This window comes from Gorilla gorilla, chromosome 14 (genome assembly GCF_029281585.2).
Source record: "Gorilla gorilla gorilla isolate KB3781 chromosome 14, NHGRI_mGorGor1-v2.1_pri, whole genome shotgun sequence".
Lineage (NCBI taxonomy): Eukaryota > Metazoa > Chordata > Mammalia > Primates > Hominidae > Gorilla > Gorilla gorilla.
Genome location: NC_073238.2, coordinates 64,099,140 through 64,107,927, shown reverse-complemented (window position 1 = coordinate 64,107,927; position 8,788 = coordinate 64,099,140).

The window sequence follows — 8,788 nt, the reverse complement described above, 5'->3', positions numbered from 1 at the left end:
GGGTGTTGGGGAGTGACCCCCTGCTTAGGGGTCACAAACTCTTAGTTTTTACCTGATGCAGTATCCGTCATTCAAGAGTAAACCCTTCTCAAGAGTCATCTAACAAAAACACCAACAAATAGTTGTTTTTAAGAAATTTGTCCAGTTTTTATAATCATTATCTATGGAAGAAATTGCCCAATGTCTTCTATGATATTATTCCTAGAAATTCTGCCCTTTAGTGAACTTTAGACATTTTCTCCATATAGGCTTTATGTATTTCTAAACTTTATTACTAAGTATTTTAGGGTTTTTACTGTTATTGGTAATGGCGCTTTTGTCTAAATACATTTTCTAATTATTAATTTTTATATGTCTTTCTTAAATTAAACTTATACTGAACTCTTCTTTGTTCTAATTGTTTTTTTAGTGGATTCTCTTGACTTGTCTATGGAGACAATCATATTGTCTGCAAACGATGGTCGTGTTTAATTCCTTCCAACATTAGGCCTCCCATTTCATTTACTTATTGGTCCATAAGTTCTAGTTGAATATTAAATAACAGCAGTGACAGAGGGCATACTTTCCTAATCCTTGTCTGTTTTTGTTACTATTGCTGTGAAGCAAATTACCTCAAAACTTAGTGGCTTAAAACAATTATTTTGTTTTGCTTATGATTTTGAGGGTCAGGATTTCAAGAAGGGCTAGATCACATTGTTCTCACTTAGGGTATCTCAAGCAGCTGCAGTCAGATGTCAGCTGGGGATGAAGTCACCTGACGGTTCACCTAGGCTGGATGTCCAGAATGGCTCACTCACATGGCTGACAGTTGATGCTGCTGTCAGCTGGTGGCTCAGTGAGACTATCAACTGGAGTGCTTACAGATGGCCTCTACATGTTAGTTGGCCTCTTTCCAACATGGCATTCTCAGGGTAGTCAGACCACTTATGTGGAGGCTCAGGGATCTGAGACCAAGTGTTCCAGTGAACAAGTAGGAAGCTGTGTCACCTTTTCTGACCCAGCCTGAGAAGCCACACTTCTCAGTGTGTACCACTTATTCTGCATTTTATTGGTTGCAAGCAAATTGTTAAGTCTACCCGAATTCAAAGGGAGGGTACAAAGATGCCACCTCTCAATGGGTGGGGTGCCAAAGAATTTGTGACCATATTTTGTAAAAATCCATACATCACTTCAGTGGTGATGTTTCTAATGTTTTACCATTAAATGTAATATTTTCTGTAGGTTCTTGGCAGATATCCTTTATAAGTTTGAGGACCCCTTAAATTCAATTATGAGCACATACAAAGAAACAGCAGTTGCCATTTGTTTTTCCTCATAGACAAAGGAATATAATTCATGGAGAAGACTTGGGGAAAATTTATATTGTAAGATTTGTGAAATCTGGCTGCATAGGTAAAGGTTAGTATACAATAGCAAATAATATTTAAGGATGCTATGTTTTAGTCTGGAATATTTTAGAACATAAATGGGATATTATTTTTTATCAATTGTAATTCAGTTAATATTTAGCAATAACTTGGCCAGGCACAGTGACTCACACCTGTAATCCCAGCACTCTGGGAAGCCAAGACAGGAGAATTGCTTGAAGCCAGGAGTTTGAGACCAGCCTGGGCAACATAGTGAGACCCTGTCTCTACAAAAACAATTTTTTTTTAATTAGTCAGGCATGGTGGCACACACCTGTTGCCCCAGGTAGGCTGTAGTTTCAGCTAGGCTGAGGTGGGAGGATCACTTGAGCCCAGGAGGTAGAGGCCACCATGAGCTATGATCATGCAAGCAAGATCTTGCCTCTTAAAAAAAAAAAAAAGCAATATCCATCACATATTGCAAAGAGATGATTAGAGAAAAGAATGTAAGAAATTTCTTACAGAAACAATACATTTATTTTATATGGAAAGGAGCCATTTTTCCTTTAAATAGGGAATCTAGACAATATTCAACTAAATAGCACATTTAATTTCACTAAAACCTCAGATCCCACTATAGAATCCTGCTGAGCTAGTTTAGATTAGACCATATGGTGAGCTCTTTCCTAAGCCCACACATACTACTTCAATGATAAGGAAGGCTGATTTGTAACACATAGGCCAAAGAGAAGAATGAACAAGGACCAGAGATGTGTCCCAGTCTCTAGAGCTGGGCTGAGTCAGGCCATCTGCACCTGACCTTTCTAGAACAAGGAGTGATGAGGCTTCTAGGGAAACTATCACTGGGCCCATCATATCTGGTTACATGGTGATCAGAATGGAGATGATAAATGCTCTAAATGGAAGGCACAGCATGTCCTAAAAGATGAAAGGTTTACATAATATAGGCTTATTCATATACTTTTGGCCCCCGGGAACCACAGCCTTGGGACATATATACCCATGCTTGCAAAAATGTGGAAGCTGGGGAGGTGAGAAGGTAGTGAAAAAGGTGGAGTGTGAAGTTTGGGTTTCCATAGACACCCCCTCTTTTCAAACCTTTTTTCAATTTAACCACAGTCACTGGATTAAATGAATCAATTTAGTTAGGTGGAAATAACAAGTTTACATATCAGTGTAAAAAAGGAACATAAAGAAAAGGATGATGTGGGTTTTTTTTTTCACCCTCAAGTAAATACAATTTTTCCCTTTTAATTGCTTTCTACAGTGAAATCAGGTGAGTTATAGTTGACATTTTATGTGTAATATAATAGATATTTCAGAGTTTGCAGTGGTAGAAAAAGAAAGAAGTAGTAATAGGACCAAAGAAAAAAAGGAACATTTAATAACTGTATCAGAATGAGTACTGCTGCCTCCACCCACCAATCATTAGAAGCAAGTGTTAGAAGCAGCAGCTATACCAAGGCCAGGAACAGTGGCTTATGCCTGTAATCCCAGCTCTTTGGGAGGCTGAGGTGGGCAGATCTCTTGAGGCCAAGAGTTCGACACCAACCTGGCCAACATGGTAAAACCCCTCTATTACAAATACAAAATTAGTCGGGTGTGGTGGCACGCACCTGTAATCTCAGCTACTCGGGAGGGTGAGGCAGGAGAATTGCTTGAACCTGGGAGGTGGTCAGGAGGCTGAGGTGGGAGAATTGCTTGAACCCAGGAGGTGGAGGTTGCAGTGAGCTGAGATTGCGCCACTGCACTCCTGGCTGGGCAACAGAGTGAGACTCCGTCTTAAAAAATAAATGAATAAACACATAAAAATAGATGCAGCAGCAATACCAGACTTCCTCTTAGCCACCTGCTAGACCTATAGTCTTGCAAACAACTTCCGATGTCATTCCTGTCTTGACAAATGTAGAGAGAGTTCTGGGAAACGTCAGCCTGGCATGCTAGAACATAGTGAGCTTATACGGTGTTAAAACTCTAGGAAACTGTTAAGTTCTGACTCTCCTTCCATGAGGGTTTTTCATCCATTTTTGGCAGTCCTTCACACTACCTGTTTCCATTCCAAGGAATTCTGCCTCTTATTTTTTTATTTTTTATAGAGACAAGGTCTCACCCTGTTGCCCAGGCTGGTCTCAAATTCCTGGGCTCAAGCAATCCTCCCACCTCACCTTCCCAAAGCACTGTGATTACAGGCATGACCCACCACACCTGGCTGGAATTCTGCCTTCTAATCTGGCTCATTGACCAACTTTTGAGTGAACTGAGATAAATCCTACAAATTGCTGAGTTTGTTTCCATGTTTGTGATGCACTGAAGTAGTCCTCTTGTGAATGTGCCTGGATCATATTATAAATGTTGTGGTCACTCCTGTAGCCAGTTTGGAAATATTGCAATAATTTCAGAATTGAAGAAATGTATCTTGAAATTAAAAACTACTTAAACCTATAGAATACACCTGGGTATTAATTTCTTATTAGACAGCATTAAATCTAGATTGGTTAGTAAGTGAACCAGAGGCAACAAAGTAAATGAGAATGAACCTTTAACTGATGCTAGGTTTGGGCCCGCGCCACATGGTGGCAGGCTTGCTCTGTGAAGTACTTCCTCTTCAGGACCAACAAACAATAGTGTTCCTAAACGCCATAAAGCTTTCCTCCAAGCCGTGACTCAGGGACCAAGGCTCCTTTCATTCTGTGGCCCCGCCATCTTCAACAAGCGGTTTCCAGGGTCTTTGCAGAAGGAGAAAGAACAAGGAGGACCACCGTGGGAGATCTGTGTGTGATCCCAGGAAAACAAACTTCATCAAGAAACAAGTTTCTGCTTTTCTTTTCTTTTCTTGTTTTTTGACAGAGTCTCTGTAGCCCAGGGTGGAGTGCAGTGGTGCGATATCGGCTCACTACAACCTCCATCTCCCGGGCTCAAGCAATTCTCGTGCCTCAGCCTCCCGAGTAGCTGGAATTACAGGCATGCACCACCAAACCCAGCTAATTTTTGTATTTTAACTAGAGATGGGGTTTCGCCATGTTAGCCAGGCTGGTCTCGAACTCCTGACTTCAGGCGATCTGCCCTCCTCAGCCTCCCAAAATGCTGGGATTACAGGTGTGAGCCACTGCGCCCTTCAAGAAACAAGTTTTAATGCTAGTATTTAACTACATTAAATCACATTAAACTACATGGTTTAGGAAATTAATTTTTAGAAAGAATAACATAAGTTATTAAGTTGTGAAGATTGTATTTTCTTTTTTTTATTTTTATTTTTGAGACAGAGTCTTGCTCTGTCCCCCAGGCTGGAGTGCAGTGGTGTGATCTCGGCTCACTGAAGCCTCTACCTCCTGGTTTCAAGTGAGTTTCCTGTCTCAGCCTCCCAAGTAGCTGGGATTACAGGCGCCCACCACCATGCCTGGCTAATTTTTTTTTTTTGAGACGGAGTTTCACTCTTGTTGCCCAGGCTGGAGTGCAATGGCATGATCTTGGCTCAGTGCAACCTCCGCCTCCCAGGTTCAAGTGATTCTCCTGCCTCAGCCTCCCAAGTAGCCGGGATGACAGGCATGTGCCACCACACCTGGCTAATTTTTTTTTTTGTATTTTTAGTAGAGACGGGGTTTCTCCACATTGGCCAGGCTGGTCTCGAACTCCTGACCTCAGGTGATCCACCCGCCTTGACCTCCCAAAGTGCTGGGATTACAGGTGTGAGCCACCGTGCCTGGCCTAATTTTTGTATTTTTAGTAGAGACGGGGTTTCACCATATTGGCCAGGCTGGTCTTGAACTCCTGACCTCAAGTGATCCGCCCACCTCGGCCTCTCAAAGTGCTGGGATTACAGGCCCACTGCGCTCGGCCAAGATTGCATTCTCTTTAAAAAATGTTACTTTACATCGTATGGTACATAGGCAGCAATGATTTAACCTTCAGTAGAACATTCCGCCTCTAAATCTCAGTATCATCTTCTCCAAAATGATGGGTTTGTATTTACTTAAAGTTCCATAATTATCATACCCCTCTTACAACTAAAAAAGGCTTAAATATTCTTCTTCAGTAAAAGGAATATCAGTCATGTTACAGTAGCTTTTTAAAGAATATGGTTTCTGGAGTTGGACTGCCTAGGTTTGAGTTTGAGTTCTGCCATTTATTAGCTGTGAGGTATTAGGTATGGTACTCAGCCTATCAAAATTTCAGTTTCTTTCCAGGCATGGTGGCTAACACCTGTAATCTCAGCACTTTGGGAGACCCAGGTGGGCAGATGGTTTGAGCTTAGGAGTTAGAGACCAGCCTATGTAACATGGTGAAACTCCGTCTTTACAAAAAATAAAAAAATTAGCCAGGCACAGTGGCATGCACTTATAGTCCTAGCTACCAGGGAAGCTGAGATAGGAGGATTGCTGAAGCCTGGGAGGTCAAGGCTGCAGTGAGCCATGAGCAAGACCCTGTCTCAAAAAAAAGAAAAAACAAACAAAAAAAATGCAAAACAAAAAAAAGAGACTTGATTAGTCCACATTATATACATGTAACTAAATTTCACGTGTACCTCATAAATTTGTACACGTAAAAAAGATTTCAATTTCCTCATCCATAAAGTGGGATAAGTTACTGCACATATCTTATAGGGTTGTTAGGATTAAATGGGAAAAACGTATGTATGGCAGAGACTGGCCAACTGTTTACTAAACTGTTTCTTTTTCTTCCTGAGCAAACAGTTAAACCACATTTTCCATCTTCACTTAAGTTAGCTGTGGCCATGCAACTGAGTCCTGATCAGTGGAATGTGAAAGTGTTAGCAGCAGTGAATCTGTACAGGTCTGCAGCAGCCTCAATTCTTGCCACCTCAGAAGAAAGAACTTGACTGAGGGGCATAAGGCAGAGGGAGAGACTGAGGCAAGTTTTAGAGCAGGAGTGAAAGTCTTTAAAAAGTTTTAGAGCAGGAATTTTAAAAAAGTACACTTGGAAGAGGGCCAAGCAGGTAACGTGAAAGATTCAAGTGTACAGTTTGACCTTTGACTCGGGGCTTTATACACTGGCATGCTTCCAGCGGGTAACATCTCTTCTCCCAGTTCTTCCTTTGGGGTGGGCTGTCTGCATTCGCACTGGCCTGCCAGCACTTGGGAGGAGCCGCATGTGCAGTGTGTTTACTGAAGCTGTGCACATGCTCACTCGAGGCGTTTTTCCCTTACCAGTTGAGTGTTCTAGAGGAAGGTCATATACTGGTTAAACTCTGCCATTTTGCCTTAGTTTTCATGCTTGAGCCCACTCACCCGACTCCTGAGATCTTACCAGGAAGCTGCTGATCACCAGTTTCGGGTGTTTTCTATTTATTGAGAGCCTGCCTTTCTCTGGCGCTGGCTGCAACCAATTATTATTTTAGAGAGACAGTTAACAACCGCCTGACCATTACCTGATGGTTTCCTGACATTCCTGGTTGTGGTAGGGGGGTGCTTTCCTGCCCTGCTCATGTCTGCCTACTACCTACTGTAACAAAAGGAAGAGAAGCATGCTACTTCCAGGCTAAGCTCACACGCAGCTCTCCCACGGTGGTCCTCCTTGTTCTTTCCCCTTCTGCAAAGACCCTGGAAACCACTTGTTGAAGATGGCAGGGCCACAAAATGAAAGGAGCCTTGGTCCGAGAGTCATGGTTTGGAGGAAAGCTTTATGCCTTTAGGAATACTATTAATAGCGTTTCTCTCAGTATTACAAACCAGAAGCCTACAGCCCTGAACTTAAAACACAAGCAATATAATGGTGATCTTGTCTGCAGGATTTTTTTAAGCTAGAGAAAGTCTAGGAAATAAAGTTGTATGTAGAAGCAGTAAAACTGTAAGCTATTCATATATGTAACTCACAGAAAGTCAACATCTTGTATTTATATTTGCTACATTTTTTGAAAATTTTAATGGCGTATACAAGAAGGGAAATGAGATAAAATATTGAAGTTGGTGTCATATTGAAAACAGTATTTTCAATTATTTCATCCTTGTGTTTACTTCAGTCCATATCATGATTCATTAAATGATTTCTCTCAGTATTTCACATAATGATTACCCCCCCCTTTTTTTTTTAACTCTAATCCCATGACAGATTAGGATATGTCCTTTTTTTTTTTTTTTTTTTAAATTAAAAACTGGGTCTGCTACATTGCCCAGGCTGGAGTACAGCAGCTATTCACAGCCACCATGATAGTGCACTACAGCCCTAATTCCTGGACTCAAGTGAAGCCTCAGCCTCCTGAGTAGCTCGGGCTGAAACTGCCTTTGCAAAATTACAACAGTAAAAGAAATCTGACATGGCTGACTCCATGTTGCTTCCAGTCTCACAGGCTGGCTGTCTTCACTCATTCCTGGATGTGGGCCAAGGTAACTTTGGGGCAAATTTAGTTTATAGTTTAAACCATAATAGCCCTCCCCCAAAACTAAACTGCCCTTGTAAACCTAATGGAAGGTCAAGTTAGGAGGATGGGAGGGGCCTGGATTCTATTAAGATACAGGCTTAGCTAAAATATTACCAACCATTATTGTGGAGGCCACAAGATTAGCAACTTCCTCAATTATTCTTGCAGATAACATCACTATTGTAGAATCTAGGACTGGCCTTTTGAGATGTCTTTTCAGGTTTTTGCCTTTTTTTTTTTTTTGAGACGGAGTCTCGCTTTGTCGCCCAGGCTGGAGTGCAGTGGCATGATCTCAGCTCACTGCAAGCTCCGCCTCCCGGGTTCACGCCATTCTCCTGTCTCAGCCTCCTGAGTAGCTGGGTCTACAGGTGCACGTCGCCATGCCCGGCTATTTTTTTTTTTTTTATTTTCAGTAGAAACGGGGTTTCACCATGTTGGCCAGGATGGTCACGATCTCCTGACCTTGTGATCCACCCACATCGGCCTCCCAAAGTGCTGGGATTACAGGCGTGAGTGACCGCGCCCGGCCTGGGTTTTTGCATTTCTGATGAACAATGGGTCCACCTGGACTCATCAACCAGTCCTGTGGGCCCCACCCAGAAACCAATTCAGCTCAGGACAGCTTTGACTCCCTGTGATTTCATCTCTGATCCAACCAATCAGCACTCCCGACTCACTGGCCCTGTACCCACCAAACTGTCTTTGAAAAACCCTAGTCTCTAAATCTTTGAAGAGACTGATTTGAGTAATAATAAAACTCTGGTCTCCTGTCAGCCAGCTCTGTGTGAGTTAAACTCTGTATCATGACTCCCCTGTCTGGATAAATCAGCTCTATCTGGGCAGCAAGGAAAATGAAACCACTGGGCGGTTACAGGACTACAGAAATGTGCCACCACACCCAGCTACCCTTCTTTTTTGAAAATATCTTCTGTCTTGGCTCTAACACCTTTCGCTGTTTTAGTGCTTTATGCTTATGCCAGTCCCCAGTTTTCTCTAACGAAATTCTACCTCTCTTAAAGCTCAAATTTCATGTATTGAGTCAAAG